Raw genomic sequence first — 23,374 nt, forward strand, 5'->3', positions numbered from 1 at the left:
TCCTTCATACCGTTTGTTCATGCATACAGTGACAGTGGAGAGGAAAAAACTTGAACAGGAAGAAGCCTCAGGCTCTCTCTTGCTTCACTCATGTTTCATTCTGAGGGTTAAATTATTCTGAGCTTTCTTTGTAGCGATGCTCCTTTAGGTTTAGGCTGCTGGAGGACAAACTGACCACTTTTCCTCATTCTGGTGCTTTTTTCTTCTACTACTCTCCAGTTTGCATTATCTGCTGTTATTTGAACTGTTAACTTTATCTTTCCTCTCAGTCTGTCAGTCTATCACACAAACCCCAATAAAACACTTTGGTGATGTCACCAAACATGATAAAGCTAACCAGACAAGGTAAAACTAAATAAATCTGACAAAAATAACAAAAATGCATAAACTAAATATTTTTTTGTTGTGCCAACAAACACCTCTTTGTGAACTGGAACCAAATCTTCTTACACATGATAAATGAAGGAAAAATGTTTTTTTTTTTGTTTGGAAATTCACAAATGTGGCCGATAAAAGTCAAACTACACCACACTGGCAGTATCAACTCGCCTCATCTGCCATTAAATCCATACGATCCATCATTAGGAGGAGGATTGGCCTAAAAACTACTGTGACCACAAAACCTGGTCTGATACCAACTTTATATTCCAGTCTAGCGTCATAGCTTCAACCCCTCAGAACTATTTTTTGATCTGGTTCCAAAAAAGGTGCCAGACTGAGGTCAGAGTGGCGGTTTTACTGTTAATCGCAGGCACCGTTTCAGGTTGTATCACCACACAGTAATGGCCATCAGCATGGCCATGCTGGAAATGGGGGGTGAAGTGAGTTGGGGTGTCCAGCAATGCATCGGCGATCTCCCGAGCGCTTTCATCTTCCCTGATAAGTGCCATACCTAATCAGGTTAAAGGAGCACATGCCACGGAAGGGAAGGAAATTCCGGCCAAAACGGTAACGTATCTGTTCCGCTCTCATGCATCGCATTCCTCCAGTTAATTAAGAGTAAATATCTGACCCTGGAGAGAAAACGTCCACATTAGTCCAACCAGTCAGCCAGTGTGGTCCATCTGCACTCTCTCTTTCACTCACCTCACCCCCTCCTCGCCTTAATTTGGCACTCAGATGCGAAAAAACATAAGGGAGTTCTCAGCAGGTTTGCTATTTTTCCTGCAGTTCCCTCTGCTTTTGTTTCTCCCCACATTAGGCCCCATCATTACTGACAGGATATCAGATGTGCTTATAGCAGATCATCTAATGCCGAAGACCTCTGGGTCATGGAGTCCTGCTCTCTATTTAGCTTCCGTCTTTGCTTTGCCTTTGTCCAGCCACAAACACACTCCAGAAACTTCTAGTGTCTTCTGAGTCTAAAACTTTGGCATTCATTTCCAATTTTTAGCTGAAATCAGATTTTTTATTTTTATTTTTTTTGCATGCTCGTTCATCCTACGGATTAAACCTGACTGCAATCACTCTTCTGTTTGAACCATTTATGTTCCCAAAGTGATCCGCATGAGCAGAAGAAGAACATGGACGTCACACAGCAGCGCACTGTTTACAGAAGTTATAATGGATGGAGCTGTTTATGGATTGATTTTAAAGTTTATTCAGCAAAAAGACCTGACAGTAGAGATCATAACAAGACAAAGGAAGCTAATAAAAAGAAAGGACAACAAATAGCAATTGTTTTTTGTGGAGCATTTCTGTAGCGAAGTCTGTTTTAATGTGTAGTCAGAGCCAGTAGTTGTCTGATTGTTTTATGACACAGACTTCTTTCATAATTCCATAATTATAATTGTCAGCCATTGTTTACATCCTGATTTACTGCGTCTGTTTTCTTCTGGTGCAGAATTATGATGCATGTCTCACATTGATTGATAGAAACGCCCGATAAAATGCGAAATGACTGCAGACGCTTTGAAAACAATCAGATTCGTGTCTGAATTAGTTCCAAATCTTTGCTAGGAACATAAAATGTTTGGCTCTTGGTGATTTTTGTTCTCAATAATTTCTGTATTACACTTATTTTCACCAAAGATTGTGTGCTTTAAATGTAAAGAGGAAACACATTTAAATGTATTTACATAACATTAAAAAAACAAGTGCACTGCAAAAACACAAAATCTTACCAAGTGTTTTATGTCTAATTTATACTGCAAATATCTTAGTGTAGTTGAAATAAGATGAAACTAACCTACAAGTAACTTTTCAGCAAGATATAGAAGTTTGTTTTAAGTCACAAATTCATTAATTTTGATTTTAAAAAACTATTACTGTCAGATTATTTTACTGGTAACAAGATATTTTTCACATTTTATTTAGATGATAGTCATCTAAATAAATGACTATTATGTAAAAATCTGTAACACATTTTATAATAAATGAAACAATTGTCACTATACAAATATTTTTTCAATAAAGTTTGATTCTCATGGTTTACAGCTAAAGAAAATCCACAGAATATTGCATAAGATGAATAAAAAGGGTCATATCTATTGAAGACTTACTATCACATTTTAAGTGAAATAATCTACCAGTAAAACTAGGACTTCTTTTTACTAAATATTAAGGAATTATTAATTTAAAACAATCTCCTATATCTTGCTGAAAAGTTACTTGTAAAGTTTTGTTCTATTTCAAGTAAACTAAGATATTTGTGCCAGAAACTAGACCAAATATATTTGTGTGTTTTTGCATTGTGTAATGTTGACTAATGTTCAAAAAGACAAAATAAACAGTCTCTGACAACAGTGAGACAATGAAACAATGGTTTTTATTAAAGCAGAACCGTTGACCTTTTCTGAACAACAAACATGGAAGCAAAATATTAAACTAAATAAAAATGATCCCAGAATAGATCCTTGTGGAACTCCAGTAATTGATTCTCTAAGAAACTTCCCAGCTAACAGATAAACAATCCAGTGAAGCTTAGAGTCCATTATATTTAAGAGAAACATCTTTTTACTGTCTGAACCTCTCAGGCTTATTTTAAAATCATAACTGTACATGGAAAACACATTGCAACACATTCAATCCTGGCCAAACCATTTTTGTCCAAAGATGATTTTCATGTCATTGTCAGCTTCATATCATCATCAATTTCAGAAAGATCTCCCACCCCACAGTTAAATCAAAACAGTCCTCGGTAATGTGGCTGCTTCCATTCAGTGTCTGAGTATTTACAACAGGCCAAAACAGACTCGCTTTAAGTCTCATCAGCTGACGTACGCAGGCTGCCACACACATAGCAGCAGGAAGCGGCGCAGTGAAATACTCTTGAAGTTGTTTACGTCTCGTTGCTGAAAGAGGAAGGTGCATTAGAGGGACATCGCGATCCTGACCCACGTTCCTGACCTGTGTCCAAGTGGACGGCGAGCCGCGCTCCACGTGTTCAACCCTGGACTGTGATCAAGTGCAACATCAATAAGGGGATGAATGGAAACGTCCAGAGTGAGACTGTCTGCTGAGGAGCACCGTCTGTGTTTAATGTCAAAAGTCTGCCGTCGGCCACAAAGCCTGTCACTTCAAAACACACCACACACACACACACACACACACACCACGCACACACACCCCCCGCCGCCCCCCACACACAAACACACACCATTAAAAAAAACATTTAAAAACAAACATGATGTTCATGTCAGGTAATTCTGGGAGAGATGTATTTAAATATAAATGTGTGGTGAGGCAGTGGCGCAGGGGCTCAAAACCCATTTACAGAAGCCTGAATCCTCGATGCCGCCATCACAGGTTCAAGTCAAGTCTCGACCTTTTGACCTTTGTTAAATGTCTTCCCCCTCTCTCACAATCCCTCTTTGCCTGTCCACTTACTGTCAAATAAAGACCACTCGAGCCAAGAAAATAACATTACATATTTGTATATATACTGTATATATATATATAGATAAATGGCTTGTCATACCAGACAAGCCATTTGTTGACAGGAGATCTGAATGGGTTATGTCAGGGGTGTCCAAAGTGTGGCCCGGGGGCCGTTTGTGTGTCTTGGATTGCTTTTTTGTGCCCCCTAACTTTACTTTAAGAATTATACAAATTTGTTTATTAAACCTTTTGATTTTCAATAATGGTAAAATTATTGCCAACATAATTTCTTTTACAGTGAAAATTGTTTTTAAAAAATGTATTCATCTCTTTAAACTCTTTTAATAAGTAGAATCACACTTTGTTTTTTATTTAATTTTTTGTTAAACACTGCAAACTGTAGCAAGCATATTAAAACTCATGTTCATATCCTCCTGAGACCCAGCAATACATTTTTGTCCTCTGTGGAGGACATAGGTTTTTTTGTTCATAACTCTGAAACCATACATGCCACTGTGTTAAATCCTGTTGGTCCTTAGAGAGGACATCCTGGGCCTCGAAATGTGTTCATATTTGCCACAAGAGAGTCCCGATGTCCTCTCCAAAGGACATACTGTAATAAATAAATAATAACATGTTTTGAAACTTTTTCAATTGTAGTGATGTTTTTTCACTCCAAAGAGTCATGTAGTGAAAAAAAAAAAAATTCAAAAACTTTTTTTTTTCTGGGTCTCAGGAGGATATAACAGAGAATAAATTTGTTCAATTGATCGTAAAAGAACTTGAAAGCGAGATGCCTGTTTTTTAATAAGGTAAACATGCAAAATCATTTTAAATGTTTGGATCTCAGATAAATAACATCTCTTTCCTCAAATAATAATAATGATACAAAAACATCTAGCAACTTAATTTGCTTAATTTTGTTTATTTATTATTTGGACCAAGTGAGCATAAACTTGGGCACCTGCAGTATGAAGATCTCTCACACTGGGATTAATGCAGAACCTGAACCTGCATGAAGAAAAGATTCACAAAAAGAGTCTGAATGACCGAAGCTGTTAAACAAAAATCTGATCTGTTGTCTCTGGCTGACGTCACTCTGGAAAAATCAACTACATTTAGTAGCAACAGAGCCAGAGGAAGCTTATAGAAAAGAAATTGTATTTATTTTTAAAAAGACATGTTCACTGTTGATTGAGACTGCAACTTCACTTTTCAAAAAAGCAGAAATCATGAAATTAATATTCACAGAAATGGGATGTTTAAAAAACTTAATTTATTGAAAGTTTTCCTTCTTCTTTCCTTTTCCTAAGACTAATGCAATCTGCTGCATTTCACCAATTTGCATGTTTTTACCGTTTGATTATTAAGTAACTAAAATCAGCTTGAATGGATGAACTTAACCTTGAAACTGCGTATGATTGGATTGGGCTGACTGCAGATTTTTGTTTATAAATTGGATATGTGTTGGACTTGTAAATTGTCTTGGAACTTAGTTTATTGTAAATTGGTGCTATATAAATAAAATGAACTAGAACTGAATTTGATAAACATTTTTGCAACAACAGCGGAAATTTCTTGGACGCCTAGAATTCGCAGGGAGTTGGGACCACAGCTGCCCATGAATACTAGAGTCCCCCCTTAAGAGTTGTGTGCTAAAATTTTACTTAATTAGTCAAATAGAATCTGTTTTTATTCGTATAGAGGAATTGTTTGTTTGTAAACGCAGAGGATGCTTGCGCAATTTGATTGCAGAAAGAACCAGACCGGCCTTTTAACGCTCGCTGGTTGCTATGGATACTCGTATTAATCTTGCTGTTTAAACATTAGCTAGCTTGCTGTCAGTCAGTGAACTACATCTGTTTATCGCAGCATGATAAAATAAGTTATGATACTAAATCGACATTAGTGAATGAGATGCGTGTTAAGCATCACATGCAGGTGAGTCGATAGATGACGAGAGGAAATGCCCCAAACGTCAAACTGCTAGAAATTTTGTTCACGGTAAGATCCTGAGCTCTCAATGAGAAATGCAGAGTCTCTTTAAATAAGACAAACATGTACACATGGTGAACAATAAGGGTACCTCAATATAGGATTTCCCTAAAATATATATACAGTACAGAACAAAGTTTGGACACACCTTTTAATTCAATGAGTTTCCTTTACTTTCATGACTATTGACATTGTAGATTCACGCTGAAGGCATCAAAACTATGAATAACACATGTGGAAATATGCACTAAACAAAAAAGTGTAAAACAACTGAAAATACCCCTTATGTTCTAGTTTCTTCAAAGTAGCAACCTTTTGCTGTGATTACTGCTTTGCACACACTCTGCATTTTCTTGATGAGCTTCAAGAGGTAGTCACCTGAAATGGTTTTCACTTCATAGGTGTGCCCTGTCAGGTTAATAAGTGGGATTTCTTGCCTTATAAATAGTCATGAAAATAAAGAAAACCCATTGAATTAGAAGGTGTGTCCAAACTTTTGGTCTGTACTGTATATGTATATATATATACAGTATATATATATATATATAAAGGAATTCATGTTTAGAGTGCAAAGGACAAATAAAATGATTTCTTAGTTCACAAAGAGGGGAAATGAATAATATTCAATTATTGGGAAATATATTTGCTGTTATTAACAATGCAGAAAATAAAAGAAAGTTTTAATAATCACAAATTAAACCTTCCACCTAGCCCTAATCCTGCTTAAAACACAGACACACACACACACACCCGGCCTCACACGGGTCGGCAGTGTGTGGTTAGAGCCTCGCTGCAGTTAGACAGCATGATGAAGTGTGCAGAGGCCAGAAGAGAAAGGAAAGTGCTTCCTGAGCAGTGATGTGTGACAGGAGATATGAGGGAACTGGTGCAGGGTCAGCCACCGCTGACAGCCACCACACCTCCTGACATCCACCCAATACCCTGGGAGTTGTGCACAGCAGACATGGGTCAGTGGAGCCTTGAGATGTGTGGGCTCATCACATCCGAGTGTGTGATAATCATTTAGCTGCTGCTGTGTGTGTCTCTCTCTCTCTGCTTGTGTCCACACTATAAGATTTCTTGAGGAGTAGCAGGGCCCACCCAGGTAGTCCTGAGTTGTGGGTTGTAGATTCAGATCGTTTGGGCAATGAACAGGTAACCGAAACCTTAACACCCGTTGCCTGCAGCTGCTTCATCTCCTCCCTCAGGAACCCAGCCCTCTCTTACATGCTTTGTGCTTTGTTCCTTGCCCTGCAGAACATTAGCACTACAATGACCTCAACAGAGAAACCTGAGTCCGTCAGAACCTAACGGAGTGGGACGAAGGGGAAAAAAGAGGAAATGGCAGCTAAACCTTGTGTAAAATGTGTAATAAATTGCTCCTCATAAATGGGGCTTGCAAATAGATTTTTTTTTAAGCAGCTACTTGGCTTGATCATTTTTCAAAAGTATCACTCTATTAAGGCGGAGGCGGTTGAAAAGGGAGGAGGGGACAGCATGTAATAATGGCCTGTCATTTTTCATCAACATTCCTGACAATGCATGACCCAGACTGGAGCCAGAACACTGAGGGAGGTGACACGGTGCGCAGAGCTGCATCACGTAGGTCAGAAGGTCAAGCAGCGCTGTGATTACAGGGATCAGCAGAACCTTTATACGTGTACGAGTGTGTGCAGGGGGCATATTGCTCGAAGTTTTCGGAATGTGTTTTGTGATGCATTTCGTGAGAGAAACTCAAGCACTTGTGCTGCTTGAAACCCAGAGATGGGTAGTAACTAATCACATTTACTCAATTACATTTACTTGAGTAACACTACTTTTTACTTTTACTTGAGTAATTTTATTATCAAGTATCGCTACTCTTATCTGAGTAAAATGTCTGGATTCTCTACCCACTGAAGGAAAAACACACATGCTTTAACCAAAGATTCAGCAGACACAGGCACACACCTGCAGTTTTTTTTGTTAAAGTTTCATAAGTATTTTATTGAAAGAAACTGATTTAGAAAAAAATTACTTTGCCTGATTTTATTTTTTGTTGCTTTTAGGAATTATTGTCATTTTTGTCCTTAAAATGCCAAAATTTCCACTTTATATTTTGGTCCATCTGATTAATTAATTTTTAATCATTAAATGATTGATAATTTCATCAGTTACTCAGTGCTTGAGTAGACTGAGTAACCAGATGCTTTTTGACTCTTACTTAAATAAAATCACGTTGAAGTAGTGCTTTTCTTACTAGAGTGCAGTGTTTGGATACTCTGCCCTCTGTGGAAGCCCCAGTGAGGATTTCTCCACTGCTCAGACTCTGAAAGCACACCCCAAACCCACTCGCATGGCTCCTTACTCAAATTAGATCCCCAGGTCTAATCAGAGGCAGCTTGGCACTGCGGGTGGAAACTAGCCACAAACCTCATCTTCAAATGACTGTTGGTTGCTGACAGAAGCCGCCACCCCCACCAGTTTAGTGTGTTGACTGGGCAGGATGGAGTGCTAGATGAGGCTCTCTCAATTCCCTTGACCACACAATGGAAAATGGGTGGAAGACCACACAACAATAAATGATTTCCAACACAGTGGCTGACCTAAACTCTGATTTAGAATTTTAAAAACATGCGTCAATGATGTTTTATAAGAGAAAAAAGCACAAAGCTCTACAATAAACCATCGACCATTTGTTGATGTAGCGTTAATTCACAACTAAATGTCATCTCAAGGCACTTTACAAAACAAACAGATGAAGTTTATATATAGAAATGCACAACTAAATTATTTAGACAATCGTAATCATAATCCAATGCAATCCTAATTCTAAAACAATGTGAAGTTCAGTTGGTTGAAAGTTTTCTATCTTAGGATGACTGGAAGGAAGTTTCTTTCAACAAAAACAAAAGTTCAGCAGAATCTTGACTAACACAAAACAGCTGAGAATAAACTTGCTGTTTGCGTAAATACATCATAAGTAACAGCAGATTTAATGTAGTGGTGGGACTCGGTAGTTTCTTTAATAATCAAGTTAACTGCAGGGTAATTAATCAAAAACCATATATCTACAAAAATGAGCAATAATTTCAATTCAAACCCACTTTTTGCTGCTATAATTTTCAATATTACAAGACTCCTGTCCAAATAGCACTTTGAACAAGAATCCAAAGTGCTATTATACCTATTCAGCTTTTAAGTGTGTCAGGAACTTCTGATCATTTGTGTACCTTCATTAAAAATAAATAAATAAATCCTTCTTTTGAAATGTAATCATTAGTGTTAACATCCAGTTTTATATCAAGATGCCATTTTAGGCTTGAATAGATTTGATGACATTCCAACTCAGCTTAGCACAACTTGTGCATAACTTTAGTCTTTTCCTGTGTTTCATCAAATCACTTTTTGAAGCAAAAATTATCCCCCAGCAGAGAAGTGGCTTTGTCATCGATCGCTGTCTGAGGATGCCCCTTATGTGTTAGATTTATGGGCTTACCAGAAACACAAGAAGAAATTTCAGTCTTGGGATATTTTCCTAGAACAAAATGCAACTATTTGAGTTAAAATTAAAATCTACGTAATTAATCGATAGTTAAAGTTCTGACTTTAGTAATGTGTCCAAGTAGTCATAACTGATACTGAAATATATGTAAACTTTTAAATTCGAGAAAAGTTGCAAAAAAAAATAAATTATCTACAAAATGTTTTAATTAAGCTTTTTTGCATTTAGCAAATATAAATAATTTTGGTATTTCTAAAACAAGAAAAGATTTTATATGTAAATATCTGGTTTTAAGTGTATATCAGTGAGAATTAAGGGCAGTTTAAGATCATCTTACTGGCCCAACATATAATTAGCACTTCATCCTATCAAATATTGTTAGGATAAACAGTACACAAACAGTACTTTGATGTTGTGATACAACATACAGTTAAATTACAATAATTATCAGGATTCAAACTTTCTGCAGTCAAAATCTTCAGACTTCCAAACTGTCAGGTTAACTGAAAAGCGGTGTTTGGAGAGCTGGGTGGAAGCTGCTTGCCAAGTTCTCTGTATCTGCCAAACCAAGGCAGAAGAATGACACTTGGTTTGAGTCAAGTGTAATGTTTTGGTATAGAGATAATTACCATGAGGCTTTTTGATTTCCTGTTCCTAACTTGTGGAAGCAGTTTGGGGATGGCTCCCTCCTGTTTCTAAATGACTTCACAACACGACACCAGTGAGCAAAGTGAGGTCCATCAAGATGTGACAGATGAGAGTAAGATTCTGCCAAAATACTGGATTTTACAAGCAATGAGAAAATAGCAACATCAGGAGTCTGAATAGCAGCAGAGGTCATGGAGTCCGAAGGCTTAATTTGATGCAAATGAGGCCTTAAAAAGACTAAGCATTGAAGGTAGCTATCCCTATTTAAAGGGGCATCCATGCTTTAATGTTATTTCTTCATCTGAAACAAACCTGGATGTATTGCCTTGATTCTTTCATGCATGCTTGAGAAATCCTTCAATCTCCATGGCAACCATTTACCTGTTCAAAACGCCTGATTGGACTTAGCCCCGCCTTCCGGACACAGCTCCTCGTCAGAGCTGCAGCTTCCAGGCTTCCAGCTTTCCGCCTCACTAAGGCACACTTCCCCCACTCAGCTCCTTCAGACTAGTCAAAAGCAATTAGCAAACACCTGGTGGAAATGTGCATCTGCTGGGATCATTATACAGTTTACTTCTCAATGAAAAGCTGGAAAAAACATTGTTAAAGTTTTAATAGAGGAGCGGTGCTGTGATGACTTTCAGAAGGAAGAGTTTCAGAAAGAGAGAGGCCCAATTTCAAGGTGAAAATTTACGATGTCACATTTTTTTAAAGTCATATTTAATATGTATATCATTTGTATAAGAACTGAAGGTAACATAGTTACTTGATTGTGCTATAAAGTGGCACTATGTGCCTGGAAGATACATAATACTGCCTCTTTAAAGTCTTACAGCTTTTCTGGGTCACACTAGAAGCCAACCAACTGAAGGATTCTTGGGTTTTCACCTGGGTGCAGCTCTAATCTGCTCTTCCTTTTCTTTCTTTTCTGTTAATGCTACCTAACAACAGTACGCCATCCAAGACCACAGGGAAAAACTCACACAAAAAAAGCAACAGTAACTTTTGTGCAATCTCAGCTTTGGTAGCCCCTCATGATTATCACTTTATGTGGAAGCATTCAGTTTGCTTTCAGTTGTAAGATAGAAAGTAGTCCAATCCCTTTATTACACCAGTAATGATAGATTTCTCTGGCTGAGAGTGGATGGTTGGCTCGCTGCTATGCTACCTACACCACTGATGCTGCAGCAAATGGGTCCCTATTTAAAACTTGTGAGGGATAAGATTGGGGCCATAGCTAGTCATTACAACACTAGCTCATAGTCTAATTTGGGTCATGCTTTAGTGGCTTTAAATGGGTGTGAGTACAGTTGTTTCAGTTTCCTACATACTTTGAGAAACATTAGATGTTATTATTTTACAGTTGATCTCTTAAAGTGTAACCTTTGCTATGGAATACAAACATTAAGTTAGGATAATCTACACCACAAGGAGTAAGATGTTGTATTGACTGACCAAATGGTCCCCTTCTCATTATAAAACCTTCATGTATAGCGAATTTCTCTGCCTCTGCTGCTAACTGCTCAACACAGCTGTTCAAACATTACACAGTCAATTGACCCATACTTTAGGAAAACACTCTGTTTTGGCAGCATGTGCTCAAATAATGTGTAAGGCAGCACATTAATGTTCTCCATAACTCACAGGACACTGAGGACCTGTTGAGACAGGCCTCAAGCTCAAACACGGTGTGGGAATGTTTGCATGTATGACACAAACCAAAACAGACAGCTGTTCACACCAGGCCACCGGACACGGGACCGGGTCCAGAGTTTGGGCCCTCCTCAGAGTCATCGTTTCATCTGTTGAGGAGGTCCAGAGATCAGAGGGACTGGGGAAACGGGGGGAGTGGAGAGCAAAGTGGCTTATGGGGCCAATGTCAGGGGCCAAAAATAGCGGAGAATGCTTGTCACCATCTCTCTCTCTCTTTATGACTCAACTGCACTACAATAATTAACAAGTGACGGTTCCCCGCCGCTGGGGCTCGAGTCCTGCGCTACGTGGTTGGTGACAGGGCCCAAAGCAAACGGTCCTTTAAAGAGTGACCGGGTGCCAAAGATGTAAGGGAGGAGGATAAGAACGGAAGAGCAAGGGAGCAGGAACGGGTGGATATGTCACACTTGGATCCAAGTGGGATTACCAAATCCTTCCAAAGAGCAGGAGGAAGCAAAGGGGAGGAGGAAACCAGAATGACAAGAGGTGAGACAGAGGAAAGAGACAAGACAAACAAAAAGTGCTTTCATTGCCTGGATGTACATCCGTACCACATTTTCCCCTCAAGTTTCCAATGTGGATGGTGGAACTCCCTAATTTTCCTCCTAACTTTACAATAACCTAGAATTGTGAAGGTGTGAACTCAGACAGTCTGCTATAATTGTTCAACAAGGTTCTTGGATGCTGATTTACTGCATAATTCATTCAAAAAGTTGATTAACATGTCAGCACAGAATCCACTGGGAGCTGATTATTGTCTTAATTACACCTGGATATTTTAGGTTAGTGTTTTCTTTGCATGGTGGTGTCTGACCGTCTCCTACAGCATCTTTCTAAAGTTAGACAAATACAAAGTAGAGGATAATTGTAAAGTGCAAAAAAGTATTGTTGGTTTTCAACATTATTTTGCCAGTAAAAAAGTGTGTTGTACATTTGTAGACTTTATGGAGCCAAGTTTTGTAATATTTCTCTAAGAGTTTTTAGCACATCTAGAAACTGCATTTATTTAACATTTTTCTCTGCTCATGGTCGGCCACATTCTGACATAAAATCAGCTGCTGCTGCAGATTAACTTGTTTCCAAACTTGAGGTGTTGGTGCTATGAAAACTTGCTTGCATATTTTTTTATTTTAGGTCAATGTTTAAGAGTCATGTTGTCTGAGGAAGGATTTTGTCTGAACAGAATAACATGCCTCTGTCACAGTGTTAGCACCTTCTGTTTTCTTCCAGGGATAGCCTGTATTTAATTTAATAATTTAACAACTTCAAGTTGCGAAAACTCCTGCTCTTTCTGAAATTCCGCCTTCAGAAAGTCATCACAACATCGCTCTTCTATTAACCCTTTAACAAAGTTTTTGCCAGAGTTGCACTGAGAATGAGATGTGGAGTTCCACCAGGTGCTTGCTAATTGCTGCTGGCTAGTCTGAAGGAGCTGAGAAGGGAATTCACGTGGGAGTTCAGCCTTTTGGTTCAGGTGTATTGGAGCAGAGATTAATCTAAAAGTTGCAGTGCCACTTGAGTCTCAAACTAAATCCAAGCAAATCACATGAACATGTTTTTTGCTGTAATGCAGCAAATTTTGAAAAGGTTTGTCAGATAAGGTTACATTTTGCAAGGCAATGAGAGGCTGATATCCACGTTGACGTGTTCAGCTGTGGAGAAATGGGATGCTTGAAGTGATTAAAACTAACATTGTTGGCCTTTTAATACGTTCTGTCAAAGGGATTTTGGGAGATCAAAGTCAAATATTAGTTCCTGTTGCTGGCCAGGCGAGGGTTGAGAGGGGGTTGTCATTCCAGACACGGTGAGCATACACACGTTGTCGGGCCGTGGGCGTGGGTTTGGGTTGTGCTGGGTGGAATCATTACTCGCTGCGCACCCGGAGCCTGGGGTTGACAGAGAGGCTTGTGTCACACCCACTGTGCACTGACCGTCGTGTAATCCCTCCTGGGGTACTGGAATGAGCTAGTAATGATGACTGGTTTGACATGGTTTCACTCTCTGACACATACAGAGGCACTCAGGAGACATTCATGCAGACGCAGACAAAAACCTGCTGTGATGTAAGTGATACTGCCACACATCAGCTTCTGTACAGTTCAGTAGAAAAATGAAATTCAGGTTTGTACAGGTAATCAGTGCAGAGGCGAAGAGAAATCCTCCCAAAAGGTATATTAATTTTGGGAAAAAATTGGGACAGAAGGTTATAGTGCACAATGCTCTACATCCTCAGGGAAAGTATATTAGCCGACCGGACAGTCATTGACCGAGCTAACGAACTGGAGGACAGGCAGGAAACGCTTGTACCGCATTGAGACCCATAAACTTTACAGATTATGTAAATGGCCGTGTCAACAAGGATGTATTACAGACTGTGCTGTTCCATCAACATTTAAGCTTGTTTTTCCAAAATTTGCATACCTTCACTGCAAAACCACAAAATCTTATAAAGTATTTTTTTGTCTAGTTTCTAGTGCAAATATCTTAGCACACTTGAAACAAGACAAAACTAACCTAAAAGTAATTTTTAGGAAGCTGTAGGAGCTTGGTTTAAGTCAATAATTCCTTACTATCAATCAATCAATCAAATTTTATTTGTATAGCACATTTCAGCAGCAAGGCATTTCAAAGTGCTTTACATCATTACAAACACAGAAACACAAAGCAACATAGAATCAACAATCAAAACACGACATTAAGTCAAGTTCCATCAATAAATTTGTAATTGATTACTTTTCAAATACAATCCTAAACAGGTGGGTTTTTAGTCGAGATTTAAAAGAAGTCAGTGTTTCAGCTGTTTTACAGTTTTCTGGAAGTTTGTTCCAAATTTGTGGTGCATAGATGCTGAATGCTGCTTCTCCTCGTTTGGTTCTGGTTCTGGGGAGGCAGAGCAGAACCAGAACCGGAATACCTGAGAGGTCTGGAAGGTTGATACAACAGCAGATCTTTAATGTATTGTGGTGCTAAGCCGTTCAGTGATTTATAAAGTAACAACAGTATTTTAAAGTCTATTCTTTGAGCAACAGGGAGCCAGTGGATTACTATGGATTATTTATTTATAACATGGGTTATAAGTGGTTATGCATGTTCCCTTATAAAATGGGACAAATGTCTGGTTATAAGTGAAATAATCTGCTAATGGAACAAGTACTTTTTGTTTATTATTTGGAACAAGTACTTTTTGTTCCATGAGCAGAACAATAAGTACTTCTTCTGCTCACAAGAATATGGAGATTATGCATAAAATGGTAACATGGTCAAAATGCACACTTGCCATATAATTTTGGAGACAATTGTGTATTAAGATGTTATTTTCACTTTTTGCAGATAAAACTAAATGAGTGAGATAGGAAAATTTCTATTTATCATTAAGTTGCATAAATATTCATGCTAGTAGCTGACCAATAATTGCACAGACTCTTTGGGAATCCAAGTCTGAGGTTTATTAATATTTTGGACAGATTATGATCCGTTTCCTTATAATTATGCACATGGTGATTGCTCCCATGCAACCAGGTGCTTTCCCTCTTCTCTGCAGTCCCACTCATCACTGTTTTTGATGAGTTTAATCATAGTTGTGTCGTGTGCAAGCTAAACAGTGCCGTGATTTCCTGTTGAGCATAAAGCCTATACAATAACCTAACATCAGACGGGAAGGAATGCATGTAGCCGGTTCAAAAACCTCCAGCAGCTAAAGACACCAACATTACTCAGGACTTTCAGCCTGTCATATACTGAACATAAAAGGCCTGTCTGGTGTCTGGTAGCAGCAGCATGTACTCGTTTTGCTGTAGAGCTTTTTATTTATGTGGTTTTCAACTTATTTTATGCTACTTTTATGGTGTTTTTAGTCTTCTATTGTCAATGTTTATTTGTTTCCTACAGGCAGAAACCGCTGATTTATCTCATAATCAGAGTTCTTTTGAATTTAAAGGGGCAGTATTATGCAAAAAATACATTTGTTTTAGCTTTACCTCATCAAAAACATACCTGGAGTGTTGCTTTGATTGCTTTATATTTGAGAATTACTTTAATCTCCATGGCAACCATTTAGCTGTGCAAAACGCCAGGGTGGACCTAGCTCCGCCTTCAAGGTGAAGCTCCTCCTCGGAGCTGCAGTTTACAATTTACAACGCTTTTGCCTCACAGAGCAGCCCTCTCCCACAACGCCCCCACTCAGCTCCTACAGACTAGCCAGCCGCAATTAGCAAACACCTGGTGGAACTGCACATAAACCAGCTACTTCCATTGTGAATAGAGGAGCTTCGTTGTGATGACTTCCTGAAGGTGGAGTTTCAGAGAGAGCAGGAGTTTTTAAAGTGACAGAGGCACAAATTCAAGGATGTAAATTAGAAAGTCACATTACTTTTAAGTCATATTTGATATATGTAGAACAACTGAGGGTAACATACTGTAGTTTCTTGATTTTGCTATAAATTAAAACTATGTTCCTGGAAAATACATTATACTTTCCCTTTAATAGGTTTGCATTTATTAATAAATGACATAATGCCTTTTTAAAAGTGGAAAAAGTCACCATCAGACAGCTTAAGACTTTTTTTAGGTATTATTTAGGTCTTTGTAAATTGTCGTTTGCAAGAAAATTTGCCCAACTGCAGATTGAAAGTAGGCTTTGATGAAAACTTATTACAAATCCATTGGGAAATAATAATTTCCAGAACCCTTAAAATTAACACTTTAAATAAATTAAAGATTAAACAAATGTAAATATATACTGTATTTTCTGAACTGCTGACAAACACTGCGAGCCGAAATGACTGACCATCTCATTCTGAGCTAATAGAAAACAGCGGCTGTTTGACCTGTTCATGTTGTAGGGCTTGCCCTTGTGATTTCCTCTCTTTATCACAAATATTCACAAATCCCTGTGAATGACATCATCTTGTTCTGCGGAGTTGTAGCCAAACAGACAGAGAGAAAAGCTGGACCAAGCATCGCGTCCAGATCCAAACCCTCAGCAGTCACACTCTTTGGCCAGCAGACCTGGACAGCAGCGACAGAAAATATGCCAAATACCACCGCCGCCTCCCCCATCCACACCTCCAGTTATTATCCCCCCCACCCCCTGTCTTTCTGGTCATGAAAGCTTCATTACATCATTTTATGTGTCCACATTTCAATAATACATCACGGATAGGGAGAGAGAGAGAAAAAGAATGCTTAATGAAGAAAAACACAACCTGAGGAAACACTTAGGATTAGCTGAAAGGCAAGAGTTCAAAATGTTTGCAACGAGCCAATGGATGTAGTTCTGCCTTCCATCCTGTTCCCTGCATCTACAGATGCAGCAGTAAGATTTGTATTGAATTAGGCCGGTCAGCCAGGCTCTCTTTTCAGCCCCCCAGCTCCTCATCCATCCAGTGGGGGGGCTCTTCGCTCCTCGCAGACCCAGCCATAGCAGACATTTTTGTGGTGAAATCATTAAACCCACGTGCAGCTCTCTCTCTGTGGTCACTGGGGGTCGTGCTCCTCTGCCTTTAGCTGAATAAATCATAAAGCTTGCCGGGGGACCACACAAGAAGCCACCTCAGTGCAGCCAGAGCATCCATGCACACGCACCGCAGCTCCAGACCTTGTTATGTTTCAGAAAAACACCAGCGCCGAGGCAGAGATAGAGGGAGAGGAGACTGAAAAAAAGAGGAGAGGAAACCAGCGAAGGCAGAAAAAAATGACATAATAAAATAAAAAGCACTGGAAAGAGTCATAAAAATGTATCAATAAAAGAACATCTAGATGATATAAAGCAGACAAGTTGAGTTTAATGAATGAAAAAACTGAAACAATAAGTAAGAATCTCCTCTGGGCTCAGAAGCATCATAAAACAGATATTTGCTTTCTCTCTCTGCGTCTGGGTGACCTCGCCACGCTGATCCTTCAGACAGGACATCTTACAAGATGAGGAAACACTTTCCTGTCTGAGGATCACATGCTGTCTGGGTTCAAATTTGCAGCATGTGGCAAAGAAAATACCATATATTACGTGAAGTGGTCACTTCCAAAGCAGAAGGAAAAGGACTCTAAAGCTCTGCTTTCCACAGAGAATCATGCAGCAATAAAACGGGGAGAGATGTCTTTGTTCATCTGGTGTTAGACAAATAATTACTTTGATATTAAAAAGCTTTTCTATGGTATTATAAATAGCAAACGTCAAAAAATGTGAAGGTTACGTTATGCATTTATAGTAATTAAACATTTATTTGTTAAATATGTTATTTTGTATATCAGGGCATAGATATTAGTTTGTGTGCATTTAAACACTTTTCCTCAACATCTGTACTGCAAAAATACTTTTTAGCACAAATATCTGTCCAGCAAGATAAATGACAAGAATAGCGAGAATTTGTGACTTAAAATTAGCTGTTTTTGCAGTGTGATATTAATCACACTAAGCTTTTCCTCATTTACAGCCATTCAGAAAACATAAACTATTCCTATTAAATACCAGAACGAGCAACAGCATTTTGAAATTTTTAGAAAAACATTACAAACATTTCCCCAGTGTTGGTAGAATTTTCCTCACAGTGGCTGAGTTGGGTTAAACATTTTAGGTGTCCATACACACACTTCTCACAGACGTTTGCTCTAATTTTGGCCCATTCCTCTGGACCGGGGTGGGCAATTCCAGGCCTCGAGGGCCTGTCTCCTGCAACTTCTAGATGCGTCTCTACTTCAACACACCTGAGTCAAATAATGAGGTCATTAGCAGGACTCTGGAGAACTTGACTGCACTTAGGAGGTGATTCAGCTGTTGGATTCAAGTGTGTTGGACCAGGGAGACATCTAAGAGTTGCAGGACACCGGCCCTCGAGGACCAGGATCGCCCACCCCTGCTCTGGACAGAACTGGTGCAGCCTTTTCAACATAAACCTTTTCAGCTCTAACCACACATTTTCTTTGAACTAACAAAAACTTTCTTCCCTCAATTTATCCAATCCATGTTAACTCTCAGTCAACCCATTCATCCATCCGTCTGTCCATCCAATTACGATAAAAGCAAACAAACACATTTTTCCATAAAAGGTTTTTGCGTTATGATGAGGTGGTTTTTCGGCTGCATCCAAATTTGTGTATTTCACCAAACTGCAATGGAAACACTTCTTTTGCATCATACGAGTTGTATGATCAACAACCGGATGTTACTACTACTGGAAGATGAAGAAGACGACACGATGTACAGTGGTGTCAAACTCCAGTCCTGAAGGGCCACTGTCCTGCAGTTTTTAGATGTGCAACAGGTACAAAACACCGGAATCAAATAGCTTAATTGCCTCCTTATTATGTAAATAAGTTTTCCGGAGCCTTAATGACTTAATTATTCTATTCAGGTGTGATGCAGCAGAGGCACATCTAAAAGTTGCAGGACACTGGCCCTCCAGGACTGGAGTTTGACACCTCTGTTGTAGGATGATGATGGCGCTGACTTACTGAGGGAACAAACTTATTCATGTGTGATTTTTTATTAAGTTTCTTATTTACTGGAAACATTTAATTTCAAAATTGTTTGCTTTTTTTTTTTACATTAGCAGAATATTAAAATTTTGCACATATTTTGTAACGGAAACGCAGCAACTGTCGTCTTGTAACACCCAGGAAAAAATCCCACAGCATGATGCCACCATCACCCTGCCAGATAGAAGGGAAAGTCTTCTCATCTTTAAGAACAGTGAGTTTGTTTGCTGGCCAAGAAATGTTAACTTTTCTTCTGATTTAATTGGCCCTTGAAGGAGTCTTTCTTGGAACAGAGCTTCTTCCTCTGTGTGGATGGTAACATTTCTTTCCCAATGGTTTCCAGTTCATTTTAGCTTTATGGCTCCTGGGTTGCTCCTGAATAACCAGTTTCTTTCATCTTTGTCATTCTTAAGCACTTGAAACAGTTTATCCCACAATTTATTTTTTAAATAGCCTTCTTATTAAATAAGAAGGCTATTGCTTTGCTAAATAATCAACTCTGGTATCATAAGTTAAAGTCCTTTATGACATTTAAGGTTTTGTTCTTTTTACTGAGCTTCTACTTGATTCCTTCTCCTATAAGTTTTGTTAATTGTGTCCTTTTGCTCTTTTGTTCTGTCAGCATATTAAAAAAAAACATGCTTGACTACATCTGGCTCACTGCTTTTGCGCAACGTCTTACAAAGAAAACACAGAACTTAAAACACTGACTGAATCTTACAAATGTCAAATGAAATACATGAGTCCACGCAAGAAAGAGCCAAAATTCTAGTCATGGAAGCTTTGTGGTTTCCATTTCCCTTTTTCACTACACATACTTTTATGCAGCCATCCTTGAGTGGCTGTGGTTGGAAGGTGTTGAACTGGAACAGGAACATCGGTGACGTCTTCACATTATTCCACAAAAACTGATTGGTTCCCAAACTGTGCAGGAAGAAACATCCTTCCATGTCTGTCCTTTATAAATAAGTAGATCGCTTCCCCAGTTTGTTGCTTGAGTCAGCAGGTTGCAAACATATTTTCACTCAGAAATTCATCCAAATGAATTAAACTGTCTTTGCTTGAAAACAAAATATATTCATTGGGATTATATAGTCTTTAATCAAAAGAATATTTAGCAGAAATTCTAATATAGGTCAATTTGTTTTTTGTTATTTCTACTTTTATTCTTTAAATTCCTATAATAAAAACAGTAGAGGGCACGTACGATGACTTCGTTTCTAATCACTGACTGATTGAACTCTACCATGCAGAGATAAAACTCAAAACTCCTGAAAAACTTCAACATCTGTTCACTCCTTCCAGAAAGTAAAACTCTGACAACTATCCCTGATACAGACTGAATCTATGTAAACTTCCTACAACAAAACCTCTAAAAAATATTGTCGCTACGTTTTGTGAACTATTTCCAGCCATATATTGCATGTACTGTAAAACATTTAACTATCTAATTTAACTAAAAGTGAAATATTGGAAGCTAATAGTGTCCCAATCTAATCAGGTTGTAGTCAGCAAATTTATAGATGAGCTTTGATTTCAACACTTTCAAATCACACATAACTTTTTATGAACAGTGTGATGCTGTGAGAGCTCTGATGGAGTCATTGTCTGAAAAACACAAACTGTCTTCCTCCTCCTACTTCCTGTTGTCTTCTTCATGGTTTTCACCAACATGCGGCTGTTCATCACGTAACTTGTGTGATGTGAAAAAAGTGTTTTGCTAAATACATCTATTTCAATACGACTGAAAAACTCCCTCATCCTACCGCAAAATCTTTGATCAAAAAACGAGTTTTTCCAAAATTGACACGTTTCTATTAATTCTAATTCATGCAACGTCATGGTTAATGGAAACCTAGCTAGTGAATCTGTCCACAAGAAGAGGACGCTGAAGAAGCTTGTTGTTCTCACAGTTCTTTATCCAAGCATATTCATAGTGAATTGAGTGAATTGTCAAGAAAAATCAAGTGAAGTATTTAGGGGAACTTCAATAGAAGTGAACTGAGTGTATTAAGGTTCACACAGCAGGTCCTGATGCTCAATTCTGAGTTTTTTTGCTGAAATCCATTTTTTTGTGCGTGTGGTCATTCATATTATTAACTAAACCTGACTGGATTGTGATGTCATGCTCTTCACTGACACAGACTTCATTCAGAATTTCATAATCATAATCTTCAGCCATTGTTTACATCCAGATTAATGTTTGTTTATATCCAGAATCATTAAGCATGTATCAAATCAGTGATTGTTCAGACTACAGATGCTTTGAAGGAAAATCAGATTTGTATCCGATTTAGTTCCACATATGGAAGTGGCACAGATCAGATTTTTTTTGGGTGAAAAGATTGGATTTGGATTGAGATGAAAAAGTTGGATACAGGTTTCATTTGCCTGCTGTGTGAACACAGCCTAAGAGACACCAAACAGGCAAATCATGACCCACAAGTCTTAGGAGAGAAAAAAAATTACATTTTACTCAGTGATCCAAAGTCATTTTTTCAGATGAAAGTAGAGTTTGCATTTCATTTCCTCTCTGGTGTGTTTTCTGTAGTCCACCGTCAACGCAGCCGTCTACCAGGAAATTTACAGTGTTTCATGCTTCATGCTGCTGACAAGCTTTATGGAGATTCTGTTTTCATTTTCCAGCAGAACTTGGTACTGGCACAGATTGCCAAAGGTACCAAAAGCTGGAAGAAAGAAGGAAAGAAAGGAAGAAAGAATGACTGACCGAATAAGGGCACCTTTTAGAAAAAAACCCCTAATGTTTTGTCACACTTCTGTTTCGATGTTTATCCAAACCAGGCAAGCTGCTGCAATTCTTTCCTCCTTGTTGTTGCATCACAGCATCCTAAAATGAAGGGTAATCATTTTTGGTGAACTTGTGTTTTGAAACAAACTCTTACTCCTCAAAATTGAGATAACTTACATATTCTTTCATCAGTTTCCTGTCAGCTGATTAACGATGATGGTGGTGGAGGGCATTCATGTGTCACGGTGAGAAATGAAAGTTGAAGCCTGGAGAAATAGGTGAGGCTGGATGCTGAAACTCTACCTTCACAGCTAACGGAGGCTGTAGCACCTCTCGACCCCGGGCCACACATTTCTGAGTGAACTTTGGCCCTGTGACCACACCAGATGAGCTGCGTACCCCTTCAAGCAAAACACGCACTTGCGCACACACAAGTGGCATCTCATCAGACGGCCCCTGGCCTTGCAAATGGGCGGCCATTACCTGGAGATTGTATCAGTGTCAGTTTGTGGGGGATTCTTGCTCCCTGGAGTAAAGCTCAGAGGGCAGGCGCCTGATCTTCTGTGAAATGTTAATGTGGAACAAAAAAGGCTGAACTAAGAGTGTAGCAATACTTGGAGCCAGGATCATTGGTGAAGAAACTCTATCCCCTTTAGCATCAGTTGCTGTTTTGCCAAGCAGAAGACATATTAGTCAGATTTGAGGGATTTGGTTTTCAAGAGTTTACTTTGTTAGACATAAATATATAAAATACCACACAGGACAAAAGTCTCCTTCATCAGCTACAACTAAAGCATAAGTGTCTATCAGTAGAGGTATTTTGGTTTTGAAGGCAGTAAATTGGCCAAGGAATGCAGACTGTTGCCTTATCAAAGTCTAAAAGCCGGGGATCTGGAAATGCCTAGCTTTGTTGAGCGTTTAGTTTATCTGTCCAGTAATTGCACATTGTAAAACTGTCTATCTGGGCTTGTTGCTCTCCCCAGTGGCCAATGTAACCATCTGGCCTTTGCAAAAGATCAGAGTAGGAAGTTATGTGAGACGTCAGAGGATAGGAACTCTGATAGCCTCACATGAAGTTGGCTGGTTCTTTAACATTCCAGTCATTGCTTCAGATGCTTGTTACTGAGAGTCCACGGGCATTGCCAAATTTGTCAGCTTTCTGAGAAATCCTCTACAGTAAAAATATATGAAGACATTTGAAAACTTCCAAATTTTCTCTATTTTACTTCTCTGAGACCTGCAGTAGTATTTAATGAAGAAGATCGACACTTCTGGTCTTTCTGTATGGGACCTTCTGTACAACTTGACCAGGGTGCAGAACATTTTACAGAGATCAGATGCTTTTATAGTTTCTTATTAGTTTAATGAGCAAGAAGCAAAACTAAGTTTTTGAGGTTGGAAACTTTCAGCACCTGACACTTTAGATCAGTCAAATATTTCTGGAGTTTATCCGTCACTCAGCCTTCAGGTCTCAGGTGACAATGGCTTTGTGA

General features: G+C 38.7%; 1 long non-coding RNA gene across 1 annotated transcript; it reads right to left on the reverse strand.

Moving 5' to 3' along the window:
* Positions 1 to 147: 147 nt before the first annotated feature.
* On the reverse strand, positions 148 to 19,076 carry LOC116720415 (uncharacterized). The gene is made up of 3 exons (XR_004339382.1): positions 18,852 to 19,076; positions 13,304 to 13,311; positions 148 to 158 (listed from the first exon to the last, which is right to left on the reverse strand). It is a non-coding gene; the product is annotated as an uncharacterized LOC116720415 (long non-coding RNA).
* Between the last annotated feature and the right edge of the window lie 4,298 nt (positions 19,077 to 23,374).

The sequence above is a fragment of the Xiphophorus hellerii genome, chromosome 5, assembly GCF_003331165.1.
Source record: "Xiphophorus hellerii strain 12219 chromosome 5, Xiphophorus_hellerii-4.1, whole genome shotgun sequence".
Classification (NCBI taxonomy): Eukaryota; Metazoa; Chordata; class Actinopteri; order Cyprinodontiformes; family Poeciliidae; genus Xiphophorus; species Xiphophorus hellerii.